Below are 18,035 nucleotides of genomic sequence, written 5' to 3' on the forward strand. Positions count from 1 at the left end.
TCTCACAAATTTACAAGATGACCTCTGCTCTACGTTGAGAGGAACTGCCGTCCCAGTGGTTTCTTTCAATGTACAAATAGTTTGGTGGACAGACACCATTGATTTTGCACGTCATTCACCAAAGTTAAAAAAAAATGTTTCTGAAAGAAAATCCCAAAGCTGGAGTTTGTTTCAGAAAAACAAAGAATCGATAACCCCCACAACCTCTGAGCCTTCCCCCAGGGTGTGGGTCATTATTTGTTTCCGTTCCTTGTGACAGACCGGAAAAAGAACATTAGATGGTCAGTGTAATGTCCTTCCTCTGAAGGCCCCTACTCAGTCAGGTAATCGGAGAACGTTTTGCACAGAGAAAGCCAATGAGGTATTTGTAGATGGCAAATTTAAAGTCTGCCCATCTCTAGACGAGACAGGTGGACCAAGGGTTTGGCAGACAGACTAATCTGTCACATTTATGATGGAGTGTGCTGTCCATCAAACACTGAACCAGCAGGGGTGTGTGTGGTGCCAGTCCCTGCAGAGATACCATTGGACCAGAAGGTGGTAGGGTGACAGCAGTGACTGTACAGAAGTTATTGAACCATCAAGTGGCAGTGTAATGCCAGTCTCTGCAGATATGATACTGAAAAAGCAGGTGGCAGTGTGATACTAGTATCTACATTGGTTACTGGACCAGCGGATGGCAGCATGCTACCAATGTCTGTATGTGTAGCTTCAGAGATGCTTTTAAACCAGCATGTAGCAGTGTAATAACAGTGTCTGAAGATATGCTTTTGCACCAGCAGATGGTAGTGCAATACCAGTGTCCTCACGCTTAGCTTCAGAGATACTATTAAACCATTAGCTGCCAGTGTGATGCCAGTACCTGCAGAAATGCTACTAAAGCAGCAGGTGGCAGTGTGATGCCAGTACCTGCAGAAATGCTACTGAAGCAGCAGGTGGCAGTGTGATATCAGTGTCTGCAGGTTTAGCTTCAGAGACGCTATTGAACCAGCAACTGCCAACTGTATACCAGTGTATGCAGATAGACTATTAAACCACCAGATGGCAGTGAGGTATTAGTGTTTTCAGAGAGGAAATTGATACCAATGCCTGAAGAGATGCTACTTTACCAGCAGGTGGCAGTTTCATACCAGGATCTGCAGGTTTAGTTTTAGATATGCTATTAATCCAGCAGGTGGCAGTGTGGTACCAGTTACTGTAAAGAGGCTAATGAATGAGCAAATGGAAGTGTGATATGAGTGGCTATAGAGACGCGTTTGATCAGCAGGTGTGAGCATGAAAGTGATGTTTTCAAGCCCTATGCCGGTGGCTCAGCAGTGTCAGTAATGCTATTGAACCAGCAGGTGACAGTGTGACACTGATGCTTACAAGCCCTATGTGGGTAGATCAGCATCAGTAATGCTATTGAACCTGTAGGTGGCAGTGTGACGCAAATGTTTACAAGTCTCATGCACAGGCCTAAAAAAATCGTAGAAATGTTACCAGACCTGCAGGTCTAGTGACCTGAATAATATTCTTAACCTAAGTGTAATTCTCTTTACCTATAAACTGGTCTCAAATTGTGCGATTTTGGGCAAATGTTGTATGTACTGAGCCACCTGTTTCTTCATCATGACATATGGGAGCACCTTCAAGTATGTGAGCTCAGCATGCCTGCTGTACAAAAAACTGCTTTGTTTGATTTAATAGACTAAACCTTTTAATCATGTTTAATGCAAAATTAGCCCACATGTAGGTTACACATGACCCCTGACTTGTCTCTTACTTCACTAATAGCGTTGTCATGAAGGCAGGAATGTTCTTCTGCTCATGTTTAAAAACTCCCACTTTCAATAAATAAATAACTATTGCATGGTCTGGTACCACATTAACAGTCAGCGCATTTTCCACTAAAAAGGGCACAAAATTTCACACTAACATGCAGTTTTACTAATAAAATTATATACTGTACAAACAATAATGTTTAGAAATTGGGTTTCTGCAAATATTTATTATTTGCATATCACCAGGTAAAGTGTTCTGATTTCTTTTGATCCTATTAAAATCTTTGTTTCCCTCACACTTCTGAATTACAAAAAGTGGGCTTTCCTAATTGGTGATATGTTTTGAAATATTTGTATTGTTCTTTTATAACCTATTTAAATGTGACATGTGTTAGAAAAAAGCTGACATCCTACAGTCTTTCCTTTTGCAAGGATTGTCAGACAGTTCACTTTACAAAATCATCAAACTTTGCTGTCAGAGAAAAAAAAAGTAAACACCAATCCTTGGTATAAAATAAGCAGAAATTCGTAGGAAGACAGAAGCCATGATCTGTGTTTTTGAATGCACACAAATGTGACAAGATAAAAACAAGATTTAAAGGCATCTTTATAGTTCAAGCACTTTCTAAATGGAACGAACACCTGTTCTTTGCCAACTGCGACTCTCTCACCAGAATGTGCTAGTAATCCCTGCAAGTAGCCTGCCCTTAGTGATTGAGCGAGTAGATTTTCGAGGCCTGATGTGGGTGGATCAGCAGTAACAATAATGTTATTGAACCAGCAGGTGGCAGTATGACACTGATATCCAGAAGTCCTATCTTGGTGGATCAATATTAGAAATGCTATTGAACCAGCAGGTGGCAGTGTCACACTAATGTCCATAAGCCCTGTTTGGGTGGATCAGGCTAAGAAATGCTATTGAAACAGCAGGTAGCAGCGTGCTACAGGTGTCTGAAGCCCTGCCCCGATCCAGTGATGTTTTTGAACCAGCAGGTGGCAGTGTGATACAGAAATCTGAACACATTCCTTGAACAGGGGATGCTTTCTGACCAGCAGGTGGCGTTGTGATACCAATGTCTGCAAGCCCTCAATGGGATCGATGCCAGAGATGCTTTTGAAGCCAAAGATGGCAGTCTGACAGAAAAATCTGTGATGGAAGTGTCTGCAGGCCCTATACGTGATCAGTATAAGAGATGCTTCTGAACCAACAGGTGGTAGTGTGCTAATGATGTACTCAAACCCACAGCAGATCGCATCACTAAGTGCTATGATACCAGCAGGTGACAGTGTGATGAAGAAGCCTTGGACTAGTGATGCTGAGGAGCCAGAAGATGGCGCTACAATACCACTTTCTGCAGGCCGTATAACGGGCATATTTCTGAAGAAGAGGCGCAGCACGGCACTGCACCAAAATTGGCAACGCCACACAGCGTCAGTTCTGTAATGCAGGGTTGTGCTGCATCCCTGTGTTTCCCCCTTCGCCAGCGCTAAATTAGCTGCCTAGTGCCAACGCGCCACCCTTGCGCCATGGTGCAAGGATGGCTGCGTTGTGGGGGAAAGTGTTTTTTTGCAGGAAGGGGCACCTTCCTGCACAAAAACAATCTTCAATGGCAATTTGCTCTTTCTATGTGTGCTGCAGAATGCAGCACTCATAGAAAGAGCAAAACACAAAGAGAAATTAAAGCATTTCTCCTCATTGCACCATGCTAACGCCACCCCTGAATGTGGTGTTAGATTTTGCCACTGCCACGGATTTATGTTTTCTTGTAAATCTGGGCAGTGCCAAAATGCAATGGGTGTTGCTGTGGCACGCCCACAGCAACACCCATTGCACGCCCCTTCCACGCAAAGTGCTGCGTGTGAAGGGGCCGTATTTACAAGGTGGCGTTAAGCCACAAAAAGTGACTTAATGCTGCCTTGTAAGTACGGCGCAGGGCAGTGCCACACGAGCATCACAAAAAGTGATGCTCCAAAGGCACTAGGGGCTTGTAAATCTGCCCCATAATGTTAAAGAAAATCTGTTTCTGAGAAGCCATTTCACTGAAGTGTTTAATTGTTTTTTTTCAGATGAACTGCACTTACCAGACATCAGTTCATAGATTTTTTTTCTGAGAATTGACTTTTTTATGTTTTTATTTTGTAATTGATACTTAGATTGTAATAAATCTATGTATCACTGGAGCAGAGTGGGCTTGGGCCAGTTGCCTTAAGGGCAATATAGGGCAGTGTAGCGTCCTTTCCAGCCTGGGTACTCATAAATGACTACGCCACACACAGAGCTTGGTCTTACACATCTTTATTGCTTTGCGTGCAACTGCGAACTCAACATTCTAAACAAGAAATCTATTCCCCACACCTGAACACTTACATCCCATTTCTACAGAGTACGTCAGGGGTCATCGCTAACTCACAAGCCACAACAGCTCCCCCTGGTTAAATAAAAAATCTTTTTTTTTACAGATATGCATATTACAACTCCTCTATGAGCGTTGTGGAGCTCTGACCAAACGCCCAGATTGTGTCCTCTGAGGCTGTGAAGAGAGAAGAGAAGCACACATGACAGGCACCAGTGATGTAGGGACAAATGCAGTCAAGGGGCTCTCTACAGCCTCAATCAAACCAGTCTCATCTCTGACATCAGGAGCTTGTGAATTGTAGGAAGTTGGCTCTGTCTATACTATCTCAAAGTGAGAGATAGTGTGCACAGAGTCCAAGGGTTCCCCTTCGAGGTTGATAGTGGCAAAATTAGATAATACTAATGCTCTATTTTGTGGTAGTGTGGTCGAGCAGCAGGCTTATCAGAGGGTAGTGTTAAGCATTTGTTGTACACACACAGGCAATAAATGAGAACACACACTCAAAGACTTAACTCCAGGCCAATAGTTTGAATGTAGAAAAATATATTTTCTTAATTTATTTTAGAACCACAAGATTCAAGATTTGAAGTAAATACATAAAATGCAAGGTTCTCCACACATGTAAGTAAGGAACTTTGAATTAGAGCAGTAACATACACAGTATAGGATAAAATGGCAATAAGCTACTTTAAAAATGGATACAGTGCAAAAATCAACAGTTCCTGGGGGAGCTAAGTAAGGTTAAGTTTCTGAGGTAAGTAAGGCACTTACAAGTTCAGTTTCCTGGGCATAGGCAGCCTACCATTGGGGGTTCAAGACAACCCTAAAGTCACCGCACCAGCAACACAGGGCAGGTCAGGTGCAGAGGTCAAAGGAGGGCCCAAAACACACAAGCGCCTATGGAGAACAGGGGTGCTCTGGTTCCAGTCGGCCAACAGGTAAGTACCTGCGTCTTTAGAGGGCAGGCTTGGGGGGTTTGTAGAGCACTGGGGGGGACACAAACAGGCACACAAAACACACCCTCAGCAGCACAGGGGCGGACGGGTGCAGTGTGCTTAGTAGGCATCGGGTTTTCTGTAGAAATCAATGGAGGGACCCAGGGGTCACTCTCGCGATGCAGGCAGGGCACAGGGGGGCTTCTCGGGCCAGCCACCGACTGGTCTAGGCAGAGGGCTGCCTGATGGTCACTCTTGCACTGGAGTTCGATTCCTTTTGGTCCTGGGGGCTGTGGGTGCAGTGCTTGGTCCAGGCGTCGGGTTCTTCATTCCATGCACTCGCGGTCAGGGGGAGCCTCTGGATCCTCTCTGCAGGCGTCGCTGTGGGGGTGCAGGGGAGTCGTCTCAGGTTACTCATGAGGTCGCAGTCGCCCGAGAGTCCTCTCTGCAGTGTTGGTTCTCTGGAGCTCGAGCCTGGGGGCGCCGGGTGCAGAGGGTGAAGTCTCACGCTTCCGGCGGGAAGAGTGAGTTCTTTAAAAGTTGCTTCAAAGTTGCAAAAATGTTTCTGTAGGTGAACAGTGCCGCAGTTCTCTGGAGTTTCTTGGTCCTTCGGTTCAGGGCAGTCCTCTGAGGCTTCAGAGGTCGCTGGTCCCTGTCGGATGAGTCGCTTTGGAGGTTGTTTGAGTCTGGAGACAGGCCGGTAGGGCTGGGGCCAAGTCAGTTGTCGTCTCCGTCGTCTCTGCAGGGCTTCTTCTTTGTGTAGGTTGCAGGAATCTGATTTCCTGGGTTCTGGGTTGCCCCTAAATACTGAATTTAGGGGTGTGTTTAGGTCAGGAGGGCAGTAGGCAATGGCTATTGTCCTGGAGGATGGCTACACCCTCTTTGTGCTTCCTCCCTGAGGGGAGGGGGGCACATCCCTAATCCTATTGGGGGAATCCTCCAATCTCAAGATAGAGGATTTCTCAAGGCAGGGGTCACCTCACCTCAGGGCACCCTAGGGGCTGTCCTGACTGGTGGGTGACTCCTCCTTGTTTTTCTCATTATCTCCTCCAGCCTTGCTGTCAAAAGTGGACAGAAGGGCGGGCATCTCCATTAGCTGGGATGCCCTGGGGTGCTGTAACAAATGGCATGAGCCTTTGAGGCTCACCGCCAGGTGTTACAGTTCCTGCAGGGGGAGGTGAGAAGCACCTCCACCCAGTACAGGCTTTGTTCCAGGCCACAAAGTGACAAAGGCACTCTCCCCATGTGGCCAGAAACTCGTCTGGTTGTGGCAGGCTGGCAGAAACTGGTCAGCCTAGCACTGGGAGTTGGACTGGTATACAGGGGGCATCTCTAAGATGCCCTCTGGGTGCATTTTACAATAAATTCCACACTGACATCAGTGTGCATTTATTGTGCTTCCGACCCCTTTCCTGCCAGCCAGTTTCTGGCAGTTTTCACCGCCAGAACCAGGATGGCGGGAACGGGTGTCGTGGGGCCCCTGGGGGCCCCTGCACTGCCCATGCCACTGGCATGGGCAGTGCAGGGGCCCCCTAACAGGGCCCCATACAGATTTTCACTGTCTGCTTTGCAGACAGTGAAAATCGCGACGGGTGCCACTGCACCCGTCGCACCCCTGCAACTCCGCCGGCTCCATTCGGAGCCGGCTTCCTCGTTGCAGGGGCTTTCCCGCTGGGCCGCCCGCCGCCCGGCGCGGTCAGAATGACCGCCAAAGGTACAGTTTAGGGAAAGAACACTGGTGCTGGGTGTAGGAAGGTAGCCTCTTTCTAGCCATGTTACCCCCACTTTTGGCCTGTTTGTGAGTATATGTCAGGGTGTTTTTACTGTCTCACTGGGACCCTGCCAGCCAGGGCCCCAGTGCTCATAAGAGTGCCCTGTAAGTGTTCCCTGTGTTATGACTAACTGTCTCACTGAGGCTCTGCTAACCAGAAACTTCAGTGGTTATGCTCTCTCTGCTTTTAAAATTGTCACTGCAGGCTAGTGACTTATTTTACCAATTCTCATTGGCACACTGGAACACCCTTATAATTCCATTGTATAAGGTCCCTAGGTACCCAGGGTATTGGGGTTCCAGGAGATCCCTATGGGCTGCAGCATTTCTTTTGCCACCCATAGGGAGCTCAGACAATTCTTACACAGGACTGCCACTGCAGCCTGAGTGAAATAACGTCCATGTTATTTCACAGCCATTTTTCACTGCACTTAAGTAACTTATAAGTCACCTATATGTCTAACCGTCACTTGGTGAAGGTTAGGTGCAAAGTTACTTAGTGTGTGGGCACCCTGGCACTAGCCAAGGTGCCCCCACATTGTTCAGCGCAAATTCCCCAGACTTTGTGAGTGTGGGGACACCATTACACACGTGCACTACATATAGGTCAATACCTATATGTAGCGTCACCATGGTAACTCCGAACATGGCCGTGTAACATGCCTAGGATCATGGAATTGTCACCCCAATACCATTCTAGTATTGGGGGGACAATTCCATGCATCCCCGGGTCTCCAGCACAGAGCCCAGATAATCCCAAACTAACTTTCCCGGGGTCTCCACTGCAGCTACTGCCAACCCCTCAGACAGGTTTCTGCCCTCCTGGTCCCAGGAAGGTAGAACAAAGGATTTCTTCTGAGAGAGGGTGTTACACCCTGTCCCTTTGGAAATAGGTGTGAAGGGCCTGGGAGGAGTAGCCTCTCCTGGCCTCTGGAAATGCTTTGAAGGGCACAGATGGTGCCCTCTCTGCATAAGCCAGTCTACACCGGTTCAGGGATCCCCCCAGCCCTGCTCTGGCACGAAACTGGACAAAGGAAAGCGGAGTGACCACTCCCCTGACCAGCACCACCCAGGGGAGGTGCCCAGAGCTCCTCCAGTGTGTCCCAGACCTCTGCCATCTTGGATGCAGAGGTGTGAGGGCACAATGGACAGCTCTGAGTGGCCAGTGCCAGCAGGTGACGTCAGAGACCCCTCCTGATAGGTGCTTACCTTTCTCAGTAGCCAATCCTCCTCTGTGGGCTATTTAGGGTCTCTCCTGTGGGCATCTCACCAGATAACAAATGCAAGAGCTCACCAGAGTTCCTCTGCACTTCCCTCTTCGACTTCTGCCAAGGATCGACCGCTGACTGCTCCAGGATGCCTGCATAACCACAACAAAGTAGCAAGAAGACTACCAGCAACATTGTAGCGCCTCATCCCACCGGCTTTCTCGACTGTTTCCTGATGGTGCATGCTCTGAGGGCTGTCTGCCTTCACCCTTTACTGGAAGCCAAGAAGAAATCTCCCGTGGGTCGACGGGACCCTCCGACGTCGTGGGACCCTCTTTTGTGACTCTGAGTCAACCACTGTCCTCAGATCTTCTATGTGTCTGTTCAGGTGTTTTTGTGGGTGCTGCCTGCTTCTGCATGGGCTCTCTGTGTTGCTGAGCGCCCCCTCTGTCTCCTCCTCCAAGGGGCAACATCCTGGTCCTTCCTGGGCCCTGGCAGCACCCAAAATCCTCAACCGCGACTCTTGCAGCTAGCAAGGCTTGTTTGCGGTCTTTCTGCATGGAAACAACTCTGCATCCTCCAGCACACCGTGGGACATATTCTGACCAAAGGAGACGTTCCTGGCACCTTCCGTTGTTGCAGAATCTTCGGCTTCTTCCACCCGGAGGCAGCCCTTTTGCACCTTCATCCGGGGTTTAGTGGGCTGCTGCCGCCCCTGGACACTTGCGTGACTCTTGGGTTTGGTCCCCTTCCTTTACAGGTCCTCAGGTCCAGGAATGCATCTTCAGTGTTTTGCAGTCAGTTGTTGTCCTTGCAGAATCCCCTATCTCGACTTTACTGTCTTTCTGGGGTAGTAGGGTAACTTTACTCCTACTTTTCAGGGTCTTGGGGTGGGGTATCTTGGACACCCTTAGTGATTTCTTACACTCCGAGCGATCCTCTACACACTACACTAGGCCTGGGGTCCATTCGTGGTTCGCATTCCACTTTTGGAGTATATGGTTTGTGTTGCCCCTAGGCCTTTTTTTCTCCTATTGCATTCTATTGTGTTCTACAGTGTTTACACTACTTTTCTAACTGTTACATACCTGATTTTGGTTTGTGTGAATATAATTTGTGTATATTACTTACCTCCTAAGGGAGTATATACTCTGAGATACTTATGGCATATTGTCACTAAAATAAAGTACCTTTATTTTTAGTAACTCTGAGTATTGTGATTCTTATGATATAGTGCTATATGATATAAGTGGTATAGTAGGAGCTTTGCATGTCTCCTAGTTCAGCCTAAGCTGCTCTGCTATAGCTACCTCTATCAGCCTAAGCTGCTACAAACACCTCTATTCCACTAATAAGGGATAACTGGACCTGGCACAAGGTGTACGTACCACAAGGTACCCACTATAAACCAAGGCCAACCTCCTACACTGGGGCCTGGTTAGCAGGATCCCAGCACACTTTCAATCATAACAAGCACCAACAAAAGGCAAAAAGTTAGGGGGCAACCATGCCAACAGTGGCATTTTCCTACATGAATGATGAGGCAGATGCCTGCAGTGACAAGAATTTTGCATAATGTACTTTCCAGGATATGTCAGGAGTCACCATATGCTCTTGGCTAGTTACAATTTTGAAAGGTTCGGCATCAAAAGGAGCATCAGATTTGCATTTTCTCTGTTGTTGCACCAATACTTGATCTCCTTCACTAAAAACAATGTTCTTGTCACATCGACGCTTGTCAGCATATGCTTTAATGTTTTGTTTAGACATCTGTTTGACATAATTCACCATCTGCTGTAGAGCTTCTGTTGGCTGATTGTTGTAACATGGTCGCCATGGTTCTCCCTCTCATCAGGGTGCCCTAACTTTCACCTGTTGTTGAATAAGGGATCGACCCATAACCTCGAAGAGTAGCATGAAGAGCTGAATTCAGATCAAGCTTCTCCAATTTAGCAGTGGCCCAAAAGTGAGAAATAAGCCCCTTCCCTTCCAGGAAAAAGTCTCTTTGAAAGATCTTCCAATCGTTTTTAACAAACTCCTCCTCACTGTGCACTTATTGCAACAATTCATAACTTTTATTTAATAAATACATATTCTTTGGCAGTTTAAGAATAATCACTTCCATATATTCAACTCGATATATTAGGTGCTCCTATAGTGACGGTCCAGTGAAAGTGAATTTTGTGAAAAAATGTGCAAAAGTGCTTTTTACAATATATATAGGATGTGGTTAAAACACAAGGTTTTAGTGAACTTTTTTAGCAGACTCTTGTCGTTTCCGAAGTCCAGAAGTCACTGTTTATCTCAATAATGATCCACAGCATTGATCTGTCGACGTTTTAGCCCCTTACGTGAGGACTAATCCACCCAGGGTCAACATCAGGACTGTTAGGGCCGGATTTACACTTTTATAGCGCCGCATTTGCGTCATTTATTGACGCAAAAGCGGAGCAAACTTAGAAAATTCAATTATATTTTTACGTTTGCGCTGCTTTTGCGTCAATAAATGACGCAAATGCGGCGCTAAAAAAGTATAAATTAGGCCCTTTGTTTTTCATAGGTAGCACCTACAATAAGGCAACCTCCATTAGTCCTTGTCTCAAAGTGACTAGGATAAATGCCTAACGGAGGAAGAGACGGTTGTGGGAGTAACAATAACTAGGAATCTGAGGGATCACATTGATTGGCTGGTGAGTAAGTAATAACAAATCACTCTGGCTCTAGTCACGGGTGGTTAAGAACCCCCATGAAAAGAAGAATAAAATGAGTCACTTTGAGGGTCTTATTTCCCCCTTTTGGACCATTGTTACTTCACTTTATTTAACTTCCCAGGTCCATGGGTAACAGGGTTTGCCTAATTTCTTTTGATTATCTCCAATTCAGCAGGCTGGATGGATTTTTGAGTGTGTTCATAGAGTGTGGCGGTGTGCTTTTCTGATGCTTCACGTTGAGATGATCAAGAATGTCTTGGAAGTCTCTACTGTTGAAAGGCGGGCCATCGTCAGACTTCGGAATTGAAGAAACACCCCATATTGCAAAAATGCCATCTAGCCTCTCGATTACTCCTTCTTGAATAATGGATGAGAGATCTTTTACTAGCTGAAAATGGGAGTATTCAGCGATAATTACGATCAGGTGATGTCCATTGTCAAAAGGACCAAAGAAATCAACAGCAGTTCTCCCCCATACATGTTTTGGTAAATTCAACATGTTCAAGGTATGTTGAGTAATTTTGGGAGATACGTAATTGCACAAATGAAAGGCCTTCAACTCGCTCATCAGAATGAGGAAACTAGACCCGGTCTCGTGGAGCTTGTTTAGTGGCAACAATTCCACAATGCCATTCATGGGCCACTTCAATGACTTCTTATCGGAGACTCTCTGGTGTGACAATTCTCGCACCTCATAAGACAATACCTTTTGAGTAACGGACAGTTTGTCTTTCACATTTTTGTACTTCTGATATTCACTGTCACAGGTGAGAGGTTGAGTGTGCTGTTTCAGGATTAATGTGAAATAACTTATTTTAGTATCAGCATATCACTATCTTTAGTCGTTGCAGTAATAATTTGTTCCAAAGAAATAGCGGCAGGAGTACTGGACTTCACAATGACGTAAATGTAGGCTTCAGCAGCTTTGGAAGGGTTACCATGACACTGTGCTGGCACTCATGAAAAGTAGTCAGCAGAGTTTTGATCTTTCCATGGTTGGTGCATGACAGCATAGTCATATTCCTGTAGTTGCAAACCTCAGCATTCAAAGCTGGGACGCATCTTAGCTTTTGGATTGCCAAAGATGGTAAGCAATGCTTGATGACTGGGTATAAGAGTGAGAGGTACGTGAGAATGTTCAGAAGCCCACACCACTGCTAAGCATTCTTTCTCAGGTTGTGAGTAGGGATGTTCAGTTTGTGACAAACTTCTGCTTGCATTTGTCACAATGTGCCTTCGAGCATTTGGGTATCCACTGTGTTGGGCAAGGATCGTGCTCAACCTGACCAGGCTTGCGGTAACAACAGCCTCTGTATGTTATGGTATGTTAAGCAGATTTATAAAGTGCACAGCTACCCAAAGCCATCGCAGCGCTGAGAAGATAAGTGCATGCTCCTTTGAAATAGCAGAGACTAGTTAGCATAGATCCAGGTTTTAAGCATCTTTTGTAATTTAGTTTTGTCAAGTTCAGTTCCTAGATCTTTAGGCATTGAGTTCCACAATTTGGGTGACAGCAATGAGAATGATTCCCCCCTAATCTGGCCTTCTTTATTTGTGGAACGTTTAGAAGACAAGTATTAGAGGAACCACGGATTCCTATTTGGGGTTTAGGGTGTCAGCATCTGATTGAGAAGGGGCCTCTCTCATTAGATGCCCTATGCATCAGGCAAAATGCCTTGAATATTACTCTTTTCTCCACAGGGAGCCAGTGTAGAGCCTCCAGGGCACTTTTGGCTGAGAACCACTTGGGTAGCTTAACTATTGTCCTAGCTGCCGCATTTTTTGCAACTTGAAGCCTTTTTACGACTAATTTGGAGCAGCCAAATACAAAGAGTTTCCATAATCGACGTGTGGCAAAGTGAAAGACTGTACTACCATTTTTCTGGAGAAGGAAGGTATTAAGTCAAGAATTTTATGTAGTGTACTTAACACTGCAGAGCAGGAACTAGTCCCTTTCTTGACTTGTGCTTCCATTGAAAAGGAGTTGTCTAGCCACACTCCAAGACTTTTTATAACAGATGACGGAGATGGTGGTGGCCCTAAACTATCTGGCCAGTTTAGCAGAGCCCGAGAGGGACCAGGATTCCCCACTACCATCAATTCGGTTTTGTCACCATTAAGTTTTAATAAGCAGTTCGTCATCCAATGCACCACTTTCTCCAGACACGGAACCAGCTGATATTGGGAGTTTTCTTTTGAGGCAAGGGAGACAACCAGCTGAGTGTCGTCAGCACAGGAGTCAATAACAATGTCAAATTCCTTCACAGTAGTTGCTAGAGGCCGTAAGTAAATATTAAAAAGAGTAGGGCTGGGAGTAGACCCCTGTGGGACCCCACAGTTTAGAGGGACAACCTCTGAGTAACAAGAGGGATTCCAAATTTGGAAAGTTCTATCTTATAAAATTGACCGGAGCCATTTTAAGGCACTGTTCCTTACTCCAATGTCGCTCAGTCTGCCAGCCAGAATGTCATGGATGACCATGTCGAAGGCTGCACTCAGGTCAAGGCGGATGATAGGATGATGGCTGCAGACCCACCACCATCAAGGATCCATCTCACTTCCTCCGTTACCCCTAAAAGTGCAGATTCCATGCTATGTTTGGGTCGGAAGCCGTTCTGGGTTGCATCCAGGAGGGAATCCTCTTCTACATAGGCAGAAAGGTGAGCATTCACTTGTGCCTCTAGTACTTTCCCCAGTACTAGGAGCAGGGAAATGGGTCTAAAGTTCCCCAGACAGGTGGGGGTCAAGATTTGACTTCTTCAAAAAAGGTTTGACCACCACCTGTTTCCTGTTTCCAGGTGACTTTGAACATCAGTACAGACACCTGTGAAGGTGGCTATTTCAAGCTGAGGCATTGGAACGTCTCAAGGCTGGAAGGTACCCTGGTCTATCGCCCACCAGGACCGAAAAATAAATTTCTGGACATCTGGTACCAAATTACCGAACCTCTGACATCTATCGACGATTGCCTAATCCTAGGAGAGTTCAATGTCCACTGGAGGATAAGGGGGACAGCGATACCCAAACCCTCCTGGACTTTATGTCCTGCTTTGGCTGGAACCAAGGGGTCACTTCTAACACTCACATAGCAGGACATGTACCGGATGGAATTTTCTCCACACAGGAGCTTATTACCGATGGGGGTGTGTAGGAAGTTGGCTCTGTATGCACTATTTCAAAGTAAGAAATAGTGTGCATAGAGTCCAAGGGTTCCCCTTAGAGGTAAGATAGTGGCAAACGTAGATAATACTAATGCTCTATTTGTAGTAGTGTGGTCGAGCAGTAGGCTTATCACAGGAGTAGTGTTAAGAACTTGTTGTACACACACAGGCAATGAATGAAGAACACACTCAAAGACTTACTCCAGGCCAATAGGTTTTTATATTGAAAAATATATTTTCTTAGTTTATTTTAAGAACCACAGGTTAAAGACTTACAGTTAATACTTTAAATGTAAGGTACTTCACTTAGATAGTTTAGGAACTTTGAATGAAAACAATATCATGTACAGTCTTTGTGAAAATGGCAATAAGCTATTTTCAAAGTGGACACAGTGCAAAAATCAACAGTTCCTGGGGAGGTAAGTAAAGCTTACATTAGCAGATAAGTAAAACACTTACAAGTCTCAGTCCTGGGGCATAGGCAGCCCACCGTTGGGGGTTCAGGGCAACCCCAAAGTTACCACACCAGCAGCTCAGGGCCAGTCAGGTGCAGAGGTCAAAGAGATGCCCAAAACACATAGGCACCTATGGACAACAGGGGTGCTCCGGTTCCAGTCTGTCAGCAGGTAAGTACCTGCGTCCTCGGGGGGTAGACCAGGGGGGGTTTGTGGAGCACTGGGGGGGACAAAGGTAGGCACACAAAACACACCCTCAGCGGCACAGGGGCAGCCGGGCGCAGTGTGCAAAGCAGGCCTCGGGTTTTGTATAGGTTTCAATGGAGGGACCCGGGGGTCACTCTAGTGGTGCAGGCATACACAGGGGGGGGCTTCTTGGGGCAGCCACCACCTGGGCTAGGCAGAGGGTCGCCTGGGGTTAATCCTGCGTCGAAGTTCGGTTCCTTCAGGTCCTGGGGGCTGTGGGTGCAGTGTTGGTTCCAGGCGTCGGGTCCCTTGTTACAGGCAGTCGCAGTAAGGGGAGCCTCTGGATTCTCTCTGCAGGCGTCGCTGTGGGGGCTCAGAGGGGTCGTCTCTGGTTACTCACGGGCCCGCAGTCACCGGGGAGTCCTCCCTGAGGTGTTGGTTTTCTGCAGGTCGAGCCAGGGGCGTCGGGTGCAGAGTGTAGAGTCTCACGCCACTGGCGGGAAATGTGAAGTCCTTGGAAGTTGCTTCTTTGTTGCAAAGAAGTAGCTGGTTTTGAACAGGGCCGCTGTTCATGGGAGTTTCTTGGTCCTGTAGTCAAGGGCAGCCCTCTGAGGCTTTGGAGGTCGCTGGTCCCTGTCAGATGTGTCGCTGGAGCAGGTTTTCGAAGTTGGAGACAGGCTGTAAGTTGTCGTCTTCCTCCTTCTCTGCAGGCTTGTAGGTCAGTAGTCCTTCTTCTTTCTTCAGGTTGCAGGAATCTGCTTTCCTGGGATCTTGGGAGCCCCTAAATACTGAATTTAGGGGTGTGTTTAGGGCTGTGAGGGCAGTAGCCAATGGCTAATGTCCTTGAGGGTGTCTACACCCCCTTTGTGCCTCCTCCATGTGGGGAGGGGGGCACATCACTAATCCGATTCAGATGGAGGATTTCTCAAGGCAGGGGTCACCTCAGCTCAGGACACCTTAGGGGTTGTCCTGACTGGCCAGTGACTCCTCCTTGTTTGTCTCATTATCTCTTCCGGCCTTGCCGCCAAAAGTGGGGGCAGTGGCCGGAGGGGCGGGCATCTCCACTAGCTGGGATGCCCTGGGGCGCTGGAACAAAAGGGGTGAGCCTTTGAGGCTCACCGCCAGGTGTTACAGTTCCTGCAGGGGGAGGTGAGAAGCACCTCCACCCAGTACAGGCTTTGTCCCTGGCCACAGAGTGACAAAGGCACTCTCCCCATGTGGCCAGCAACATGTCTGGTGTGTGGCAGGCTGGCAAAAACTGGTCAGCCTACAATAGAAATCGGGTAAGTATTCAGTGGGCATCTCTAGGATGCCCTCTGGGTGTATTTTACAATAAATTGCACACTGGCATCAGTGTACATTTATTGTGCTGAGAAGTTTGATACCAAACTTCCCAGTTTTCAGTGTAGCCATTATGGTGCTGTGGAGTTTGTGCATGACAGACTCCCAGACCATATACTCTTATGGCTACCCTGCACTTACAATGTGTAAGGTTTTGCTTAGACACTGTAGGGGCATAGTGCTCATGCACATATGCCCTCACCTGTGGTATAGTGCACCCTGCCTTAGGGTTGTAAGGCCTGCTAGAGGGGTGACTTACCTATGCCACAGGCAGTGTGAGGTTGGCATGGCACCCTGAGGGGAGTGCCATGTCGACTCAGTCATTTTCTCCCCAACAGCACACACAAGCTGGCAAGTAGTGTGCATGTGTTGAGTGAGGGGTCCCCAGGGTGGGATAAGACATGATGCAGCCCTTAGAGACCTTCCCTGGCATCAGGGCCCTTGGTACCACGGGTACCAGTTACAAGGGACTTACCTGGATGCCAGGGTGTGCCAATTGTGGAGACAAAGGTACAGTTTTTAGGGAAAGAACACTGGTGCTGGGGCCTGGGTAGCAGGGTACCAGCACACTTTCAATCAAAACTTAGCATCAGCAAAGGCAAAAAGTCAGGGGGTAACCATGCCAAGGAGGCATTTCCTCACAGGGTGCCTGCAGCTAGAATGTATGGATCACAGCCGATCCCCTTTGGAGTTAGATGTGGTGGACGGAAGGATCCCAGGCAGATCTCCTCTAACCATAGCAGGGACCGGAGTTGTATTGAGAAGGAGGTTCTTTTTCTTGCACTAGAGAAACACTGGGGGAAGTTAGGGGATGGTCAAGGATCACAGGTGGAGAATTGTGACCACTGGATAAGGGAAGCAATCCAAGAAGTGCCCCTACTGAGGGAGGTTATATTTAAGTCTAATAAAAGAGTCTCCTCGTGGTACACAGAAGAGCTCAAGGCGCTCCAGAGATTATGCAGAAGGCAGGAACGAAAATGGAACCTGGACTGCTAGAAGAAGTGAAGCTTAGGGAAGTGTGGGAAAGATACAAACGTGCTATTAAAGATGCTAAATCAAGCTTCTACTCACAGAGGATTAGGAACACAGGTAATGTCTCTAAAGAATTGTTAAAGTGGTAAAGGCCTTAGCTGCCCTTCCCCCTCACAGGAGCTAGAGAACTCAAAGATTTTCTGCAATAAAGTAGAAGAGTTCTTTAGAGATAAAATCCCTAAGATTCACTCTAAGTTTTCAACCCCACACAAAGATTGGAGGAGCGCAACACTGGTACCAACAGTGTAGCCGCCACAGGCCAAGTCTTGGCTAAGTTTGCACGTCTGATGGCTAATAAAATCAAGCAGCTCTTAATTGGGACTCATTATGGTTCACCAAATGAACCTTGACCCCCAAGAGTGACGCAAATGGCAAGGGACCCTATAGCGGAGCCTCTGGAAATGATGCATTCTGAGGTGATGGAATCAGGTATGTTCCCTGCCACCTGGAAAGAGACAACTGTCATGCCCTTTAAAAAAGAAACTGGGAGGGGACCCAGGTGACCTCAAAAACATGTCTCCCATCACCCTCCTGCCTGTCCTCGCCAAGAGTTTGAAGAAACATATCAATCAAGAACTCGCCAGTTTCTTGCTTGCGCATAATTGTCTGGATCCCTCGCAACATGGATTCCAGAAAAGCCATAGCACAGAGTCCGCCCTGATTGCCACTACAGATACCATTAGAAGGCAGGAAAATCAGAGAGGCAGCACCATCCTAATCCTACCAGATTTATTGGCGGCTTTAGATAATGGTACAATGTTTACATCAGGCAGGCCTGAGGGACTCGGCTCTGGACATTATGGAGACATTTCTGCAGGATAGAACCGTGACAGTCAGGTGCAGGGGTTTTAAATCAGTTCCATTTCAGCTCCTCTGTGGAGTTCCACAGGGGTCCTCTCTTAGTCCGACTCTTTTTAACCTGTATGTCCCCCCCCCTGGCTAAATTGGTTCGATCCTTTGTCCTCTTATGCTGACGATACCCAGATTACCCCCTCCTTTGGAGACAATGTGCAAACTGGGGCAAATAGGTTTCAAACCTGCATGAGAGAAGGTAGCAACTGGATGAGACAGAACAGGCTGAAAATGGATGGGAACAAAACTGAGGTTATTATCTA

This window comes from Pleurodeles waltl, chromosome 6, assembly GCF_031143425.1.
Source record: "Pleurodeles waltl isolate 20211129_DDA chromosome 6, aPleWal1.hap1.20221129, whole genome shotgun sequence".
In the NCBI taxonomy this organism is placed as follows: domain Eukaryota; kingdom Metazoa; phylum Chordata; class Amphibia; order Caudata; family Salamandridae; genus Pleurodeles; species Pleurodeles waltl.